Raw genomic sequence first — 21,421 nt, 5'->3', positions numbered from 1 at the left:
CCTCCCCTTGCCTGTGCTTGCTCAAATCCTCTCTCTCTCTGTGATCTGAAGCATAGGCTGCTGCTGAGCTGAATGTGTTGAAAGAGCTTTTCCACTCAAAGGCCTAATCCTCTTACAACACAGGCAACAAATGAATAAGTCTCTCTGAGGCTTCTCACTCCACTACTGAAAACGTAGACCTCAACATTGAGGGCACTGTAGGGAGCAGATATGAGCAGCGCATTGTTTTGTGTGTTTTCAGAAATCTGCAGGTATTGATACACGTGTTCTCTCCACAAGGTTCTCAGGTGGAGAGACACTAGCTGCTACCATGCTACCATGACCAGTCCTTCTGCTCAGGGCCTAGAGGTAAACGGAGACTGGTGACCCTATCCTGTCAGGGACTCTGAATCAAAACTACTTCTGTTGTCTCGCACGCGGTCTGCAGTGGGAGCACCACATACACTAAGAGTGTGCCTGTTGACTCTATAGGAGGAACTGGGTAGCAGAGCAGCTACTCTTAATCCAGTAGCACCAGCACTCCTAAGAGAAGGAACAGGATTGATAAAACCTTTAAGACCATTCAAGTGCATGCTTTGTGAGCCTTCAGTCCCAGAGTTTCCTTTTTCTATGGAGCAGAGCCAATGAGTTTTCTGCTGTTAGAACACTTTTCTCAAACTTATGTTCCAGAGGCCCCAGTATCACTTTTTGTCCTGGAGATGTCACTTATTCCATAGGGCCCCCATTGAAACTTCTGGATCCTATGCCACTAAAGACACTGATAAGACTCATGTGCAGCAGATGGATGAGGTTTGTGGTGTGCATTAGAGGTGTCCATGCCATTTGGGGGCAATGCTCATGGAAAGGCTCTTGAGCCACTGTGCAATGGAGACATACCCACTCTGGATAGTGTCCCATACCAAAATAACAGCCCCCAACATCCCACTAACTGCCAGTGAGACATAGCAATTAGCAGCAGTTTAGGCCCAGTAGTTCACTCCAGAACTTGTAGTAAACTCTTACTGCAGACATAGCCAGAGAGGAACATGTGTTTGGCTGAACAGTTTTCCATAACACTGAGAGACCTAACATTGCCTGAAACCTTCTTTGATACCTCTGTAGTGGAGAAATTAGGTAACAAGCAATATCTGAGCCAGATCTTTTGCAGTGCATGCCCTGTAGCAGGAGTACAATCAGTCTGTACATGGTACTTGAACTCATCAGGTAATAAGCAGAGAAGTATCTACATAAGGTTGGACACTCAATTTCTTGAAGAAATTTATGCTTTGTTGGGGATGATGGAGATAAGGCCTCCACCTACACTAGTGTTAAGTGTTCTTTTATAAGAGGACATTGCTCATATGCAGCCTTGAAAATGCTTTGCTTCCTCTGAATGTAGAGGGTCAAATCCCTTGAAACCATGGTATGACAGCCTTGTCAGCTTGCTGTCCACAGCTCACAGCTTATTAACTCAACTGACTCTGGAAATCTCAGACTAATTAAATAGACAGCTGCAGCCTTTCACAAGTTGCAGTAACATATTGCCCTTTGCTGTTTCCTAGGCTTTCAGGAGGAATATAGTAACTCACATGGACTTTAGCATAGCCCATATGCATACACTGAAATTAAACAACCCTTCAGTTTCCAGATTTTTACATATATAATCATGTGCAATGAAAATATGATCAGATCCTTCAGAGCCAAAAGAAAGTTTAAGGAAAAAAAAAAAAAACCCAACCACCAAAAGAAAGGGAGTGCGGAAAGAATGAAGAAGACAGCCTGTGTATGAAATTATCTCATGCCATTTTACCTATTAACATTTGCACAGGAATTCTGAATCAGATTAGTCTTTATACAACTCCCCCCCAAATAGCTGGATTTATTCCCAGGTATTTATTATGTGCTGAAGTATCTGCCAGCTGAGAATGTGTTGTCAGAGATCACCTTCTTATATCCTTAAGGAGTCTCCATTCTCTTGGCCTTGGGAGAATATATGCAGCAAAACTCCGTTGTTGAATGTCTGACTGCTGCTTTCATCTCGTGTCTGAAAAGAACAGTTAAAGGTTGAGCATCTTTAAAGGAATTTGAGAAAACAGAAATTCATCATTTGACAGGTTGTATCTCAATTACTATATCTGACACATGAAAGGTACACATGGAATGACAGTAATTACCCTGGGGTAAACATCAATAACTTGTGGATCCCTCTGAGAAATCTTTGTAGTGGGATTGTAGAAGTTTGCAACTGTTTGGAGTAGTGAGATCCATATACAAAATATATATATTTATATTTTTAAATATGTTTTTTTTTTTAAATAAATATGTATTTCTTCACCTACCCCTGTCTAATTTCACGTAGAAATTCAATGTAGATAATGTTACCATCATAGTAAAAAAATGCAATATATAGCAGGTTAACTGACCTATGTATATTATTTCTTCCTGAGGAGGGGCCAGCTCTTGTACTGATGGTGACATTTTCATAGTCTGCAACATCTAATATTACAGTATAATGTATCTATGACTCAGAGGCTCTTGCACACTACATAATAAGTTTTATGTGAAATGTTTGCCAATGTTTCACTTTCACATTGTTTGGGGTTTTTTTAATCCAGGATTGTATCACTCAGGCATTCTGTGTCTGTGATTAAGAGGATCTTTAGCCACCGCATCTGCTAACAGCAAAATTGACTGCCTTGGCAATTGCGTAATAGCACAATTTTATTTCCACTTTTGATTTACTTGAAGTAGGATTAGGGATCAGCATTAAAATTAAGTGCCTGGCCACTTCAAGCAGCATTCCCTGAGAAGCTGCCATGGCTTTCTTCATTTAAAAACATATTCTGAAAAAAATCTTTAGATTTCACAGTGCACTCATCACGGACAGCAGTATCTGAGGGTATTTGAGGACTTATAACTGCTACCAGAGTTGACATTGTTCTTTATAAATTTAGATAAGTACAAATAAAGCTGTCAGAAATTATTTAGATCAATGAAGTGATTGAATTATAGCAATCATTGTACCTTCAGCAGCATTGGTGTGAAAATCAATCAAGTGTGAAAACTCCAAGTCAGCCAGCAGAAGTGAGAAGAATGGAGTCCACCCAAATGCACCAGCTCTGCAGGCTGCCCCCATGCACTTAAACTCCTCTTAATCTTTTCCCAAAATGGACACAGCTGGGGCAGGCCTGTACAGCTCTCGCATGATATGAGGAGACTTTCCCCAGCTCAGAGTATAAGTATGCAGAGGAATTGTCTGAGACACTTTATGTAAGCCTCAGTGGTCCCAGATCTCTATTTAAAGCGTGCAGAGGGTGGCAGCTACATGCATTCTGACTGTGGGTAGGACTTTAACTTCCATTCTGCAATCTCAGCAGATTCCTTGTTACACACACATGCACACACGGCAGTTATTGGACTGAAACTCATCCTAAAGTAGGAACGCTACTCGGCAGACATCAGGCTGTCAGGTCCCCTCCTTTGCAATGCTCACTGAGAGATGGACAGACAGCCACTTTTCAGACTCCCTTCATTTGGCAGCATAAACAAAAAACTCAGCTCTGATAATCTTTGGCTCTACTTCTAAGATGGTTACTATGGTTTCTAACTGAAGCGAGCCAACTGCTGATAGACAGAGTTAACCCTCAAGTTTATGCTTTTGGGGATATATTGAGCTGTTGAGATGTGCATCTCTCAGAGAGAGTGCTATAAAGATATTTTAATAACCATTTCTCATGCAGCCCAGTCTTGCATAGACACTCAATGACAGAGTGTTTGTTTAAAAGGAAAAATATTTTTTAAATTTTATCATAAAGAAACTCTCACATGGGGAATCAAATGTCTCAGAATGGTTGCTCACTGTCCTATTCCAACAGGAGTCCCAACTGCAATGGTCATACAAGTGCTCAGTTGCAAGCTGTCCTGCTGTCCTGCCTGACCACATATAATCCATCCCTGTTACCTACCTGCTGCAGTGGGCAGATGTGGCAGGCCGTATGTAACGTTGGTTTGCAGTAGTGACCTGCCTGGAGTGACCCCATGAACTGCCACCTGCCGAAAATGGTTCCAGCCTGCCCTGAAGTAAGTGAAAACCATATGGTGAAAAAGCACACCCACGGGCAACTCATGCCAGAGCAGGGACACTGAGGAAGAGAGCAGCAGAAGTGATGGCGTGTAACATGTCGGGAATCACAAAATGCAGCTGGCAGGAACAGTTACATGCAGGGCAGCAGAAAGCCATCACATGCTTCGTTTCCACTTCCTACACCACCCATCCCACTGCTAGAGGAGTTTTGATGGACTGGTGGTAACTGCAGTAAAAATAAGAGAGGTTGAGGCTGGAAAGGAGGGAGGATGGAGTTTTGTGTGAATGTTTGTCTAGCTGTTTGTGTTCTTCTTTCCCTCAATATCCAAATCAGGGATAGGAAGCTTGTGTGGCCTGGTAATAAATAAACTCAAGTATAATTTCTCAACTCTGGACTGCTTTGTCCATGGCAGCTACATTCAGAACTGTTTTAAATATCTTAACTGTGTACAAAAGACTGTCCTACAGGAGTATTTTTGCATCTGTAGGAACAGTTTGTACTGACTGTTTGCAGATGTCTTATCTATGTACAACTTGATCCCTTCTGCAATTGCCGAAGCAGCAGAACTTCATGAGAAGCTCAGGGACACTCCTACCTGGATGTTAATCAACACGTACACTTTTAGGCATACAAAGATGACCTACAGCAGGAGTTACCTTGGGGAATATGTAGAAATGTCCAAAATTCCCATCTGGAGAGCTCCTGTGTGTCAGTTACTTAATTATGGAGGTGGCAAGGAGTTCAGACCTGCTTCCAGGGCAGTCCATTGTCTCAAGCCTTACTAACTCCTCTGTGCTGATGACAAGCTGGTGTTTTCCTGGACCACCCAGAGAATTAATAACTAAAGTACACTGAGTGAGCAGACAGGCACAGCCCTGATAACCAGCTTTGAAACAGTTATAACTATGGGACAGACTTGAGTTTTGTACTTAGAACTTAAGTCTGACAGCTCCTGCCACTCCCAGGTATTTTCCTGGTCTTCAGAATTTGGAAATCTCTCTTCTTGGGTTACTGATTGAAAGAGTATTTTCAAATGAAACACACTTCCAATTCATTCAGGATCATAAAACTTCCCAGGAAAAATTGTGATATTGTCAAAAACAATCAATCAGTGTTGCAGACAAACTTTTATTTATGCAAACCTATGACACAGCTCTACCATTTTAAGGGGATCACTGGCCTCTGTCACATTTGTAGCCAGACAGCCTTATGATGAGTTGTATTTGGGTGTCAACTATTATGGCAACCATTACGTAAACTTTAAGCTTTTCTTCATCTTGATATTTGCCGTCAGTGTATTTCACTATTTGCATGTTGTCACGCACTGGAGCACAAGAGCAGACAAAGCTAACAGAGAAAGCAAGGTGGCCTCACAAAACCTCTTGAGATTACACTCTGCTGGTTTCTTTTGCAAAGGTAAATGGAGGTTGCATTGTGCTTTGTTTCTTCTGCTCTCCATGTCCCCAGAGACATTTTGTCTTTCTGAAGTGCCACTTTCCCCCATCCCCAAGCATTATCCAGGCCTGCCCCAGTCCTGTCACGTGGGACGCTGAGCTGCTGAGGTCCTCTGATCTCTGCTAGACCATAGCATTCAGAATCAGTAGTTTTAATACAGCCTTTGGGAAGGATAGGGGATTTGGCAAGTATTGTTTCAGGGAAATATTTCTGTTACCAACACTACCTCATGCAGTCTTCTTTTCTCTCAATAAGGAGGAAAAAGCTGCCCAAGGGCCACATCTCCAAGAGAGTGTCCACAGGCAGTTTAGCCTGTTTTACCAAATCAGACAACTCTCAAATGGGTGCGGGAGTACTAGATTGTATGATAAGGTGGCAGAGGATATTTTGATGCAGAAAAGAGAAGAGCTGCAGCAGCCTCAGCAGTGCCTTGAAGGGTGTCTTCTCAGCCAGTTTGGTCAGCAGTTTCTGTAAAATGACATCTAGTCTCCTCAAGTTGGGGAGGAAAAAAGAGGAAACCATACTGCTGAGAAATGGGTTTTGAAATAGTAGAGAGAAGTATGTGATAACAACCTGAGGTCAGGGCACCCTGCATCTGGGGTTTTCACTTCAGGTTTATGTTTCTGGGGATGAAGAACTGTAACTCCCTGTGTAAGTGAATAGTGCCCATCTGAGTGTGGCTTCACTCCCAGCTGAACACCGCTGAAATACCAATGAATAAATAATAATCATTTCCAGTTTAATAGCTGTCTGTGGAAATGGAGCACAACGCTGTTTAATTTTGAACAGCAGTAACCCTGAGCAAATCAGTACCATCTGGTCTCAGCCCAGAGCTTTCTTGATCAGCATAAAATAAAATAGATGCAAAAGTTTCAGAAAATAACAGCTACCCTCAGAATCGTCAGACTAGCATCGTATGTCAGCCTTTCTTTCCAGCAATGCCCCCAGGGCTGTGCCCACCTTTACTCAGGAGTGACAAGGTCTGGATCTCAGGCATGAAATGTTCTCTCCCACAGCTTTGGGGTTCCAGCAAAAACAGAACAAGAATTTCGTCATGCTATTAAATTATGTTCATCCTTGCTAACCTCTGGTGATGAATGGCTCCATCTGAATTTAATGCTGCCAGCCTCTTTGCGTCCATATGAAATATAGTTATAATATTTCTTAAGGACCTGTCAGGGAAAGAGCTACAGCATTTTTATGCAGGATAACTCCCTGAGGAAGTGGTATGAAAAGGAACCACCTCAAAGCTTACTGCAGGAAAAAGCATTTGAGGCAGTTAAGTGGAAGATAGGTCCTAGAAGGGCCCAGGAACCCATAGCAAACAAAGAGACTTTGTTTATGTCACAGGGCCATCCCTGCTGAGGGTTGACAAGATCCTGGAACCAAATCAAGAGCTGGAACAATGAAATGGCATGGAAGAAACCAATTTCTGATTTTTCAAATATAGCAGTACCCTCTCCCTTTCTCATGCTTACAAGTAAACAGGCCTCAGGGCCAGCCCATGTTGCAGTGACACAAAAATGATGGTGGCAGTGTTGTGCTGAGGCATGGGCTTGTGGTCAATGGATGTGGGCAGTGTGGAGCTCAGCATAAGCTGACCTGCCCTGATGGGAGGCAGGGTCACAAAAGGGCTTGGGGGAAGCAGCCGGGCACCTTGCTGGCTTGGCAGTATTTCATGGCTGCTTGTCAGACCGCCAGTGAGCAGTATCATGTCCTCTCCTGGAGCCCTGGGAAATCACAGTCAGTTTTAAGAGCTCATAAAAGGTTATGCCCAACTATTTAGACCATTGAGTCTCAAAGATAAGAATAAATTAAGAATTGTTTTTATTCGTCTCATCAAGCTAACGGACACTTACTGCCTCTGCTTTACAACAACTCGCCGTTTCTCAACACTCTGTTGAGGTTCATGCTCACCTGCTCCGTTAGGTACTTTGAGAGTAAAATGGGGGTGTCTCTTTAATACATGTCCTTGCACGAGAGCAAGTTCCAGGCTTGTTCCCTGACTATCCCAGATATGGAAACTTCAAGCTAATACTGTTCCTGCCATCAGCTAGGAAACAGAGGAGTGTGAGCTGCTGCCCTCCTTCCCCACATGTGCTTCTGCCTGGTTAGAGCCTGCCCGGGCTGCCTGAACCACACAACCATGGAGTCTGCGCTGAATTTGTGTGCATGTGGTGGAGTTTTGGTAGCAGGGGGGTGATACAGGAGTGGCCCCCTGTGAGAAGCTTCTCAAAGCTCCACTGACTCCAAGTCAGATCCACCTCTGACCAATTAGTGACAGTGGCCCCGCCTCTGTAATAACATATTTAAGAAGGGAAATCTGGGAGGGGGTTGAGACTTGTGAGGAGTTGTTGTGAGGGAGACATCTCTGCAAACACTGAAGTCAGTGGAAGAAAGGAGGGGGGATCAAAGGACTCCCCTGCAGCCCGTGGTGAGAGGGCAGGCTGTGCCCCTGCAGCCCATGGAGGTCACCAGTGGAGCAGTTGCTGACCTGCAGCCTGTGCAGGACCCCATGCCAGAGCAGGTGGCTGTGCCTGAAGAAGGCCCAGACTCTGTAGGAGGACCCCGCTGTTGTAGTTTGGTGCTGGGAGGTGTGCAACACATGGGATGGATCCACACTGGAGCAGCTCAGGAATGACTGCAGCCCGTGGGAAGGACTTATGTTGGAGAAGGTTCATGGAGGACTGTCTCTCGTGAGGGGGACCCCAGACTGGATCAGGGGAAGAATGTGAGAAGTCCTCCCCCTGAGGAGGAAGGAGCAGCAGAGACAACATGTGATGAACTGACCGCAACCCTCATCTCCTGCCCTCTTGTGCCACTGAGGGGGAGGAGGTAGAGAAATCAGTATCAAAGCTGAACCCAGGAAGAGGGAGGCAGGGGGAAGGTGTTTTTAAGATGTGATTATACATCCCACTGTCTTACTCTGTTAAGTGGTGGTGGTGTTTGAATTAAATTGATGTTCTTTTTTCTTCCTCTGATGAGTCTGTCTTTAGCCCATGACCATAATGGGCAAATCATCCATCCTTGTCCTTATCTTGATTCCCCAGCCTTTTGTTTTATTTTTTCTCCCCATCTCTGAGGGAGAAGGGGTGAGCGAGTGGCTTCGTGGTGCTCAGTTGCTCTCTGAGCTCAAACCATGACAGAGCCTGAGGCCCCAAGCAGCCTTTGCCACTTCACCATTCATAGTATCCTCCACCAAACTAAGCTGAAGTGTGCAGCTGCCACATGTTCTAAGAAGGAAGGGGGGATCTGGGGATTAGAAGAATGTTCTCTGCTTTTCAGCCCTGCTCAGACACAGAAAGCTGTGCTCAGAGAGGGAAAGACAAGCTTGTTGTTGCAGAATAAATATCATACAAAGAGGGATTTTCTCACCTGTAGTCCAATATTTGTTTTTTCTGCACTGTCTACATGTAGGCAGACAACTTTTAAGTGAGAATGAATATTTGCCTCCAGGTGAAATGCGAAAAAAAGTTGACTTAATTTTAATTTAATTCCATTTCCTGATCAGGGTTCCACTTCAAGCATAGGTGTTGGGTTTAGACACAAGCTTCTGAGTGCCTCCAGTTATTCAAGTAATCCCTCCATGCCGAGCTCAGCACATCAGCAGGAATCCAGCTGGCTTTTACTCCACGTCCTAAGAGATGTCCTTTCAAAGTCCGCCCCCTCAGAGACATGATGAACTTTCCATTCAGCATTTTACTGTCTCAGTGACCTAACCTAAAGTTAGACTTAATCCTGACATGTCTGGCAGTCAGGATCTGTTAGGATCTGCCAGAGTCTTAGTCTTGACCTGGAACTGTGTACAAGATAGAAAGAGATGCAGAAATGGAGGTAGTTTGGTAGTTGATATGAGCAAAGTTATTGCTTGGCTTTATGGAGATGCAGAATTCCCTTCCATGGCATGGAAGGTGCTTATCCCAAAGTAATTAAATCCTGAATACGAAACCTGGGGATGCAACAATCAGTCACTGAGGTTTTGGGAGAGCATTTAGACTACCTTGACTCAATCCTGGAATAAAGTTACTTGTAATCTGCAAAAAGTCGAATCATATAATACTATATCCATTAAACTTTACTGAAGAGGCTGTTGTGTCTTTCTTGCTTCCAAGAGTTTGTAGGCTACGCTGAAGGCTTTCCTGATGCTGAGGCTATGTTTGTGCTGGGGAGTAAAACCCTGTTCTCTGGCCCAGAGGCCCCCAGGCATGGTTCAGCTTGTGTCCATAAAGGCAAACTCTGTCATCGCCAAAACAGATGGCTACATCCAAACAGCCTGCAAGGACTGAGGTTTGTGCCAGCCCACACCTTGGCCAGACATGGTGTGGGCTGCCCAGACCTCATCCATATCAAGGACCTTTCTGATGATTTAGTTGCTGATCACAAGTTAGCGCTCAGGACTTGGTCCATTTTTCTCTTTGCTGTAGACTAAAGCCTCAGGTGTCACATAGAGAAGCCTGCTCTGTCTTGAAAGGAGGTGGCATGAGTGGTGGGGTCCCATGGGGTGGGGGCTACCCCACCCTGTGCTCAGCTGTGCAGGCTGCTACATGGCACCTGCTGGGCCAGCTGGCCTGACAGCCAGGCAAAACTGGCTTGGGGGCATCATCGCTGCCTGTAAACTGCAGCATGGACGGTAGAGGGGCTGTTTCCTGGCATAAATGTGTGCATAAGGCAAATGATTCATTGTAGGAGAGGTTTTTCAGGGAGGGACCTGAGAGCTTTCACAAAAAAGGAAGAATTGTCCTGAACAGGAACTGCTGGATTTTTACAGGCATTTAGGGAATCATGAGAGGACACGTGTAGAGGAGGGCATGATGTTGGCAATGTTCCAGCTCAAGTGACTACACAGCTGGGGTCCTTCAGCTGGAAATGGAGCAGACACCAAGGGAGCACTCACAGGCTCTGGTGATCGGAAAGGAGGACTGGAGACAAGAGGAAGAGAAAAGAAAAGTCTATGTGAGGGAACAGGCTTGGGAAGGTGTTGAGCGTGTCGGTAAATGAGCAGTACAGAATGACATGGAGGCAATGTCAGGTTTCAGGAAAGGCAAAAGAGAAGGGTAGAATAAAGATAATTACTAATTCATCCTCTCTCCCCATCAAAGCTATATGATGCTTCCTCCCCTTATCTCTGAGCCAAGGCCTGCTTCTCTCCTCCCTGTCCTGCCCCACTTCTTTCTCCCATTTTTGACTTTTCGTCCTCTTCCTCATCCCCCCTCCAGTCCTTATGCACTCTTTCTTCATATGTTGAGCATTTACCAAATACATCAGGCAGGGGCAGCTTGGGGATGCGTTGGTGACAGTGGGGTCTGTAGCCCTCACTAAAATCTCCCCAAGCCTTATTTCACTGTTGGAATAATCATGGCCAGTGATGGATTGGACATGACACCACAATGCCCTGGAAGAGAACACACAGGACTGGAAGGTCACTGTGCCTGTGCAATGGCCCCCAGCTGGGAGTTCCCAGGGTGCCTTCAAGTTTGCCAAGACAAGTGTGTGGCTACTTGGGCTGAGCAGCAAAAGCATCAGATAGGAGCTGGTTGCAAGGTCTCGACACCTTGTGATGTCATTTGTAAGACAAACAGTGAGAATTTATTGGATAACTTTGTGCTTCAGACCTCCAGTGGATTTGAGCAAAGCAGATCTTTTGAAATCCCACAAGCTAAAGAGCAATATGAAGACAAATGGGAAGTGCTGAGCATTTTGCAAAGCACTTCCATCAGTACCAGTCACCCTTGTTGCATTCCTTTAGCAGCTGCATGTACCCAGTCCCCGCTCTCCCAGCTTCTGAGAGAGACCTTACTGATTTTAGAGGTGCATGGACAGAAACCTGCTAGGAGGGGTTTTTTCCCCTTTTTGAAAACCTGGCTTTCAAAATCAGTGATAACCACCTTTACACCGTGCAGGAGCTATGATTAGCACTCCAACCAGACAGAGGCTCAGATGAGGGGAGGAAAGTTTTGGGGCTAAGGAGGTCCTGAGAACGAACATATTTGCCGAAATATATCCAGTTTTGTTTTACTGCAGCAAGGCTGTGAATCGTCTCCCAGCACAGAGATGCCACAAAGGCATGCAAAGGGTTTGTGGCAGAAAGTGTTTCTGCTTGGCCATCTGGGCTCCTGTGCCTGAGAGGGGATTTGGCTAACCCTGAACATGATGCCATCTGCCAGATCCATCCATTTCTCCTTTGCTATCTGTGTAATACTCCTTTTATGTACCCACAGCAAATGGCAGACCACCTGTGTATTTTATCTTTTAAAAAGAAACTCCCAACTTGTCTGTCTCTGAAATGCAGAATTAGTTGAGAAAAGTTTTCTTCTGGACACAATGTTATTTATTTAATGTCCAAAGCTGAAGTTGTACAAAGACCCATGCCTGGATTTAATTTATGCTGAGAGCATGGATGGTTCATGCAAGAACGCATGTGATGATTGTGTGTTTTTTGTAAACTCCACGTCTGTTTTACTGCAGTGCCAGAAACCCACATTAGGATGCAGTTGTGCTAGGTGCTGTACAAACATGATGAGAGAAAGCCATTTTACATTGAAATACAGCTTGAAATCAGAGGAGTGTTTGTGGCTGGAAGTGCCAGTGATTATTTCCACTCAGGCCAAATGGTTTTGCCTCTGTTGCCTCTCTTTTGAGGGTATCTCTCTTTATATTGCAGTGCCAATCTCATCTCAGAGTTTCCAGGCTCCAGGGGGAAATGAAGTGTGTTATTTGTCATGATGAAGGGAACATGAGCTGCATTTCAGAGGAAAGGGCTCTTCAAGGGAAATGACACCACCAGCACACTCTTTGCTGCAGAACAAGCAAACTCACATTTCTACTTGAAATTTAAAAAGTGAAGCATCACAAATCGCCCAAATTCCCAGACAAGGGAGAACCAGCCCAGTCCTGGATTCTCATGTGCATTTTGCTTAGATCTGTGAGCAAGCAGACTTTTTTTTGGAGCATTTCCTCTACAGCTAGACAGAGTCTTGTTCAGAAAAAAATTACCAGTGTTTGCTGACACATATCTTACATTCATCACAGCTATTTACTGATTCACTTTGCTGTGATTAATAGGATAGCAAATTATGAATGTTTAGCGGTGAGTACTCCACAAATGGTAAAGACAACTACAAAATATTTAATGTTTCAGAGCAAGCAATATATTTGGGAACATCCCATCCTTTGCCTTTGTATTTCTTTTTTCTCCCACACATTGTGGTGTGTGCCATGGGAATCTCTGGGCCCCGGACATGCTCTGATTATGGTACAGCTTCTCCAGTGATGGGCATGGATGCCAATAGAATAAATGTAAATTTGGCGTTTTTTGAAGGGGAAGGAGACAGACTAGTGTTAGCTGTGATTATAATTCAGTATCCTTAGTTACTAGTGCAAGAGCATTTTACACTATGTCTCAATATGGTACTAATGGTAGCTGTACACACAGACTATTTGTTTATTAAAATTACCTTATCAGAAGAGCAATGTGCTGGTTTTTGCTGGGATAGAGTTCATTTTCTTCATAGTAACTTGTGTGGGGCTATGTTTTGGATTTATGCTGAAAATAGTGTTGATAATACAGGGATGTTTTTGTTACTACTGAGCAGTGCTTACACAGAGTCTAGGCCTTTTCTGCTCCTCACACCACCCCAACGGTGAGTAGGCTGGGGGTGCACGAGGAGTTGGGAGGGGACAGACCTGGGACAGCTGATCCCAACTGACCAAAGGGATATCCTGTACCATATGGTGTCATGCTCAGCATATAAAGCTGGGGGAAGAAGAAGGAGTTGGGGGGATGTTTGGACTGATGGTGTTTGTCTTTCCAAGTATCCATTACTTGTGATGGAGCTGTGCTTTCTGGGAGATGGCTGAAGACCTGTCTGTCAAAGTGAAGGGGTGAGTGAATTCCTTATTTAGGTTTGCTTGTATGTATGGCTTTTGCATTACCTATTATTCTGTCTTTATCTCAATCCATGAGTTTTCTCACTTTTACTCCTCCAATTCTCTCCCCCATCCCACCGTGGGGGAGAGTGAGTGAGCAGCTGTGTGCTGCTTAGTTGCCAGCTGGGGTTAAACCACAACAAGCAATTTTAGCAAACTTCAGCCACGTGAACAAAAACACCCAGAGTCTCAGTAAGGCTAATTTGGGGGGGGGGGGGGGGGGGATGCTTCAACCACTCTGAGAAGACAGCTAAGGAAATTTCATGGCTCTGGGGTTGTTTGCCAGCTGCTCATCCATCTACTTCCATTATTTGTTTTTTCTCTCTTCGGTCCTTTCCTCCAGCCTATCTCTCTGTGTCCCTGCCTGCTTACTGCTTTCCAGAAGGAAAGAGGCCAGATGATAGCTTCATGGGGAGGACTCTGTGCCTGCAAGGTAATGGCACCACCAAGCAAAACATGTTAGCTAGTTAGGATATTGTGCTGTCAAGGAGCTGAACTGCCTCTGCCTGTTGAGGAGTTGTTATCATACAATAAAATTCCCATCGACTTGCTGCTTACTTATTAAGCTGTATTTTGAATCCTGTGGCTTAGACCAGAGAGCATATTTTCTGGAGACAGTTGACTTAGTGAGTAATAAGAAGGTTGGCAAGCTACCAAGGGAAGTTGAACAAAAAGGTGATTTTCACTCTCCAAAGGCTGCCGAGCTGACTGCTGATAAGGTGCCAAGTGCTTCCTAGCTCTCACAGATCTGAACTCCGAATTCACAGGCCTCCTGAGGAATTTAGGAATCTCTGTTAAGCCTATTAAATCCCCCTGATGTTTTTAACAACAGCTTAGATTTTATCACTAATAAAAGAAAACTCACAGTTCCTCTGGATTTAGACCATTTTATCTCAACAGCTGAAAGACAGCTTGGCTAAAAGGATAAAGAACTTTTTTTTCTTTCTATTGGTGTATTAAGCCATTCTCCTTGCATCAGTCCAAAACAGATGAATTCTCTGACATACTCTTGAGCATTTGGGCTGGAGTGATTCAGAGGGTTATTGCTCTGGCACTGTGGAGACTCCTGTCCCTGAGCAAGGGCAGCAGAAGAAGTTGTGCATTGAACTCCTCAGCTGTCCTGTATTAATTTGAGTGGTGCCACTGGCATTAATGACCACTCAGGTTCACTGACAGGCTACTCTTCGACTGCTTGTGCCATGGGCCTGAAGCTGAGGATCAGAGCAGGCACCTACAAGAGATATCTCTTAAGAACACAGAGTCACGGGATGGATGAGGTTTGAAGGTACCTCTGGAGATCATCTGGTCCAGCCCCCCCCCGCTCAGAGCAGTGTCAGCTACAGCAGGCTGCTCAGGACTGCGTCTAGTGCACTTTTGAAAATCTTCAACAATGGAAAACTCACACACTCTCTGGGCAACCTGCACCATGTCTGAGCACCTTCACAGTATAGAAGTGTTGGGGTTTTTTATGTTCAAGTGTAACTTTCTGTGTTTCAAATTGTGCCCATTTCCTCTTCTCCTGTCACTGGGCACAACAGAAAAGAGTCTGACTCAGTCTTCTTTACTCCGCCCATCAAGTATTGGTTTATACACACTGATAAGATCTCCCTGAGCCTTCTCTTCCTGGGCTGAACAGTCCCCAGCTCTCTCAGCTTCTCCTTGTTTGTCAGATCCTCCAGTCCCTTAATCATTTTCAGGGCCCTTTGCTGGACTCGCGCCAATATGTCCATGCCTGTCTTTTACTGGGAAGCCCAGAATGAGACCCAAGACACCAGTGCCGAGCAGAGGGGAAGGATCATCTCCTTCAACCTGCTGGTGATGCTCTGCCTAATGCAGCCAGGAGGCTGGTGGCCTCCTTTGCTGTAAGAGCACATTGGTGGCTCATGGCCAGTTTGTCCATCAGGACCCCAGGTCCTTTTCTGAAAAGCTCCTTTCCGGTCAGTTGACCTCCATCTGGCTCTGATACCTGAAGTTATTCCTGCCCAGGTGACAGGCTTGGTGTTTCCCTGTGATGAGCTTCATGAGGTTCCTGTCCACCTGTTTCTCCAGCTTGTGCAAGTCCTTCTGAATGGCAGCAAAATGCTCTGGGGGTCAACTACTTTTCTCAGTTTTATACTGTGTGCCAGATTGCTGAGAGGGCACTCTCTCCCATCATCCAGGTCATTAATGAAGATGTTAAACAGTATTAGCCTTGGTATTGACTCCTGGGGTACTCCACTGGTAAATGGCCTCTGGTTGGATTTTTTACCACTGACCCATACCTCACTGTGCATTTATCTAGTCCATACTTCATTAGTTTGTCCATAAGAATGTTTTGGGAGACAGTGTCTAAAGCCTTGATAACATCAAGATAAACAATGTCCACTTTGCCTTGGTCTTTAGTGGTGAGATTTGCTTTCAAGAATCACAGGACTCTGAGACCAGTAGGAAATGCTTTTCCTGATCAGATGGTCTGTAGCAGACCCGCACCACAGCATTGCCCACATTGGTTGGCCCTCTAACCCTAACCCATAAACTCTCAGCTGGCTCATTGTCCACCCCAGGCAGAGGTTTTGCCCCTGCTCTAGCACATAAAGGGCGAATACCCTCCTTGCTTTCTCAGCCTGTCCTTCCTGCAGAGCCTTTATCCATCCATGGCAGCACTTCAGTTGGGGAGCTGTCATACCATGTCCCCATGATCTCAATGAGATCACAGACCTTGTAATTTGTCCAGCATGTTCCCCATGCTGCATGTGTTGGTGTACAGGCACCTGAAAGAGGTATTTGGTCCTGACGGTTTCCCAGGAAAGGTATGAGAGCTTCCTCGATAATGGTGTCCTCTCAGTGCTTCCTTATTTCTCTGCACGCACTTGTATTACACTATATTCACCGCAGGTTATGTGATGCAGACTGTGAGCTGGAGTTTAAGCCTCTTTAAAGACAGAGCAGATTTCTTAAGACTAGAAATTAAATTCCAAATTCTCTAGCCCTGTAGTCAAAAAGACTTGTGTGGAAGGAGACTGCGGCATAACCCACAGGCCTCATACCAGTACCATCTCTTGCTAGGGACTGCTCCCCTTTGCAGACCACGTTTGCAAAAGCCCAGAGTTATTTCAGACTATGTGTGGATTCACTGCAATAAACTTTTGTAATGTGATCTGGTTGCTGCTATTGGGTTGCCTACCTCATTCCATGCATTGCTTGGAAGAAGGGTCTGGCAAACTGGTGGGGGGGGGTGGGTACCTGAAACTATCAATATTGAAGTTTTGTGACATGTACAGAATGAGGGGTGGGCCTGCTGGAAACCAAGACTGCTCCTATGGCTTGGTAGATAGGACATGGAGGACCTGGGTTGTTTCCTTGCTTCTGCTATTGGCTTCCCGGTCATGACAGATGAATCTTTTTTTGCAAGATCAATGAAAGATGATAATAACTTCCTGGCCCTCCACAACTGTTGTGAAAAAGTATTTCTTGAAACAATAATGAGGAACACCATGGGATGAGAGTCTGAAATGAAAGGAACCTGTTATGGTTGTCAGGCAATTGAGGAAGGATGAGTTTCAACTGCAATACTGAAACTCTCCCTAGAAGTCAGCTTGAGTCAGAAAAAAAAAACCCAAAACATTTCCCAAAAATTGTTTCTGTAATAAAATAATTGTTGAAATGTGGTTTAGAATGGCTTTAGAGCTGATAAGACAGGGAGAAGAAATTTGAATAACGAATAAGTCTTCATTCAGAAGAACTCCTTGTAAAAGATTCAAAGAAAACAGGATAAAATGTAATTCATTTTGCTTAAGGAGGTTTGGGTTTTCTTGGTTTTGTTTTCCCATGGGCCACTTCGAGGGCTGTATCCAGAGCTCATTGCAAACAACGTAACTGAACAGACACGTAGGAGCTCAACAGTGGGGTCCACACAATGTCTCTTCCTTAATGGATTTCTTCTGATTTCTGTCTGCAGGAAAAGTGACATTTCTGTTCAGTTTCTTGTCCTGTGGCTTCCCAAGTCAGTGGGTGACTTCCAGGGATTTGCTGACGGAGATGTCATGGATGACAGCGTATGCTATGAAACCAGTGTTTCATGGGAATGTCTTAGGTATGGGTACAGGATATATTATTGCCACATAAACAGAGTGTGACTTTGTAATGTGTCAGCTGCTTTTGGGTTACTGATTATGTTCATACTCAACAGTAAAATAGTAAATTCTGGGAACCTTCAGGCTTGGTGTCCTTGGGAAGGTGAAGCATTAAGATATTGTGGCAGTCAGCACTAGTCCTGACAAGTAAAAAATAGCCAGTGAGGTTTACTCCTGACCTCTTCTGAGCTATTGTGCTGGGTATACACAGAAAATCACCTTTATTTCATATGGTTTCTGTCCCTCAGCAAAGCTTTTAAAGCTTCTCCTGTCCATCATCTCAACGATGCTTGCTGTGCTTACCGCATGTTATCAGCACTTCTGCTGTGAGAGGACACACAGCTGCTTTTGCAGCAGCCAGAATACAACCACCAGTGTTTGGTAATCAGGGGCCTTCAACATCTGCATTTAAGAGAGGTAAAGACGAAGTGAGCAAATACAACAAGTTTGTATGTGTTCTGTGGGACAGAATGTTTCATTAACATCTGGTCTGAGACTTCTGTGGTAGTGGGTGTACTGTACAGTCACTGCAGACCACCAGATATGTTTTGGATCTCCATAATCTGGCAGAGAGAAAGCCCAGTGGAGGGCAATAAAAAACCCAACATGATTAAGAGAAACTGGATGCACATATTTATGGGCAGGCCTATTAAAAAAACTAAATTCCTCTCTTTTTACCTTCACTTCTATCCCTCCCTCCATCTTCTTCCCAAAAATCTGCCAAAACATTGCCAGTTTTTCATGAGAAATGTTTCCACCAGGAAATTAGATGTTGGCTATTAGAATTTACATGTTACAGGCTCATCTCCACAGATCAGTTTAACCACAACAAAAAATGCTCCCTGCTCTCATGATGAAGAGAAAGGTGAGGGAGAAGATTGTCTTAGGAAACTTTCCCCAAACCTGTTGTAAAATATATTTGAAAAAGGCATTTACATTACATTCAGAGCAGAACCTGATGAATGTAAAACCACAGAAGCAGCCATAACTGGTCAAGATGAATCTCAAGAATGGCTTTTCAAGCAACATGATGTGATCAGATTGATTTATCCACATGGAAACAGAACCTTGGGGACTACAGGAGGGGTTTAAACTTGAGGTTTGGAAATGTTTCCTGATATTTTCTTCCTTGTAGTTAGAAGGGAAAAAAACCCACAGTTATAAAGGATGGCAGAAAACCACACTAGTTTCTTTTGGGGGTTTGTTTTGCTTTTATCTTTAGAAGCCTGACTGACCTCCAAATGTTTTAAGTAAAATGTTTACATGAATATTTTAGGAGCAATGCTTTTTACTACTGTCAATTCCAATTCTGCTCCAAGAACTGCAGAGTCATAGGCATCTCTTATCTAAAGGAGTAGAGCAGGATTTCAATCCTAGTCTGAGGAGCTGAGCAAACAGGCTGGGCAACTTATCCCAGCATTGATTTTGTAAACAACATAGGCGTGTACATAAAGTTTAGCATGTGCATGAATGGCACGTGGTAAGGCTCTACTAGAATGCTTGCTGCATTCCAATGTTTCCAAATCTGTTATGTTTACATATGCATTATATACATTTGTTATATATACAATGCATTGACACACACACATAGATAGATACACACACACACACACACACACACTGTCATGTTTCTTCTATGTAATATGGCTATTTACTTTTGCTGTCTGTACTTTTGGGAGAAGCAGCCAATCTGAGAGGACCTGGTGTTGTTACAGGCTGAATACATGAATTTTTGTTGATGACAAGGTGAACTTTTTTCAGTTTCCTCTGTTGACCTGTCAGCTGAATGCCTTCCTTTCAAGCTGTGCTGTAGCAATTTTACCATCAGTTCCCTGATACAAGCTGTTTACTACCCCATCATTGGTATTGAACTGATGAGCTTTAAAGAACTATCAGGATGCCTATAAAGCACATGCACTGAAATTCAGATATTTTGTAAGCTCTCTTGGGAAATCTTTTATGATGAATATAAACCCAGCTCACTTCTTCATGAAGGCTTGCCATCCTTTTGGTCCTAAGGAGATCACCAAGAGCCTCAGTGCTACACCCAGAAAGGCTTCAGTCAGCGCTCTTTTGCAGTTTGAGCTGTTGGATATAAAGAACCTAAAAAGTCCAAGAATGACACCAAAAGAGGAGGGTGGAAATTACAGCAGCCTTCTGTACATCAGTCTGGACTGACCACTGCATCCGGTAGTTGTTCAAAACACAGTTTTGCAAATATCCTAGAAATTCAACAGTGAACCCTTTGAGAAAATGTTTCATACTCAACTGCTGTTGATTTGAAGACGATGTTATCAAGGTAAACACATTTTACAATTCCTGACACTCTCCCAGGTGAAATCTGTCCCCAACTTCATTCATGTCATCAGTGCTCCTACCTACTGCAGTAGCAGAAGTCGTACAACCTAAGTGTGAGCATGCAGAAGCAGTTGAAGATCCAGTTTCAGTGGGGTCTCAAGGACCCACTTGCATTAACCCAATTTTGGAACAAAGGCCTTGCAAAACTCCCTTGAAGACTATAATAACACATTTGCTTAACTTCATTCACCTAAGTAGTCCCTTAAAGACAAAAACATTTCCCAAGCTTAAGATCAACATTTACACACATGATCTGCTAATTTAGGACCATACAAGGGTTGATAGTCTGATTATGCATTCATACTCAAAACAAACATTCAGAAACACAGACACCTTCTGATCATCAAGTTAATTTTTCCCCCAGCGTGATATACGATCTCTTCCCTGACCTTATCAAGATCAGTATAGCTCAGTGCCAAAGGAGTTGTAGCTTTTGACCCTGGTCTTGAAGAGTTCTTGAAGCAGGCCCTGAATATGGCTCCTTACCCCTTTGACTGCTTTGAGTGATTCAGAGTTTCTCAGATGAGAAAAGTTTCAAAGTATTTTTAAATCAAGTTTTTCCATTTTTCTGTTTATGCACACTCAAATGGCTGAGTCCAACACCATGTACTACAGGCAAGCACATATCCCTCATCATATTTTCAAATAAATGTCATTAACTTTAAAATGATAACACCTAACAGTATGCATATGGAGAATCGGGAGAATAATGCATAAGTAATAATCATTACATAATGATTTGATTCAGTGATACATTGCCAATTAACACATGTAGCAAAGTGCTTGGGTTTTCAATTCATGTAGCTGAGATAAAATATCTGAGCACTGCTCTTGACATTTGATCAGTGCCACATTTTGAGTTTCTGGAGAAGCCTTAAAGGTTAGTGCTATATTTCATCCTTCCAAGCTCTGCATTCGAAAGCTCAGTCCCATGAAGCATCACCTGGTGCCAAGGGATGTCAGCCATTATTTAAATCACATTCTGACATAAGCTGTGCAGAAGTCTCACTTGGCATCTTTTTTGCAGGCAAAATCAGTACCTTCAAGAATGGTTTAAATCAGATAAAGTACTTTTGCAGACAGGTGCAAGACAAGGAGAGGAGAGGGAGCTAATAAGCCCTGAATTGCAACTTAGCCACCAAAATGAGCAACCAGAAAGAAATCCAACTGGAGAAAGCAGAAGGAGAGATAAAAGATCATTTTCTACCCACAATAACATGGTCTGAGAAACCATAAAAAAGGGGATTTAACATCCACTGGAGAGATTTTATGGGCTGAGTGAAAACGTCTGTTGGCTGGAGGAGACAGGGACTGGAGGGAATGAGGACAACAGTTGTAGGAGTACCATGGATAGAGGGATAACTGCCCTGCTTGAGCCAGTTATTGGCATTGGGACACTGTGTCAAACCCTCCTCTGTCCCTTGTGTGCACTGGCAGTCCAGCGCCAACCTGGCTGCAGAGGGAAGGATGATAGGGTAGCTACTAGGGACAGCTTTGTGTGTGACA

Source organism: Athene noctua, chromosome 3 (genome assembly GCF_965140245.1).
Source record: "Athene noctua chromosome 3, bAthNoc1.hap1.1, whole genome shotgun sequence".
NCBI lineage: Eukaryota > Metazoa > Chordata > Aves > Strigiformes > Strigidae > Athene > Athene noctua.
Note: the sequence above shows the minus strand (reverse complement) of the source record.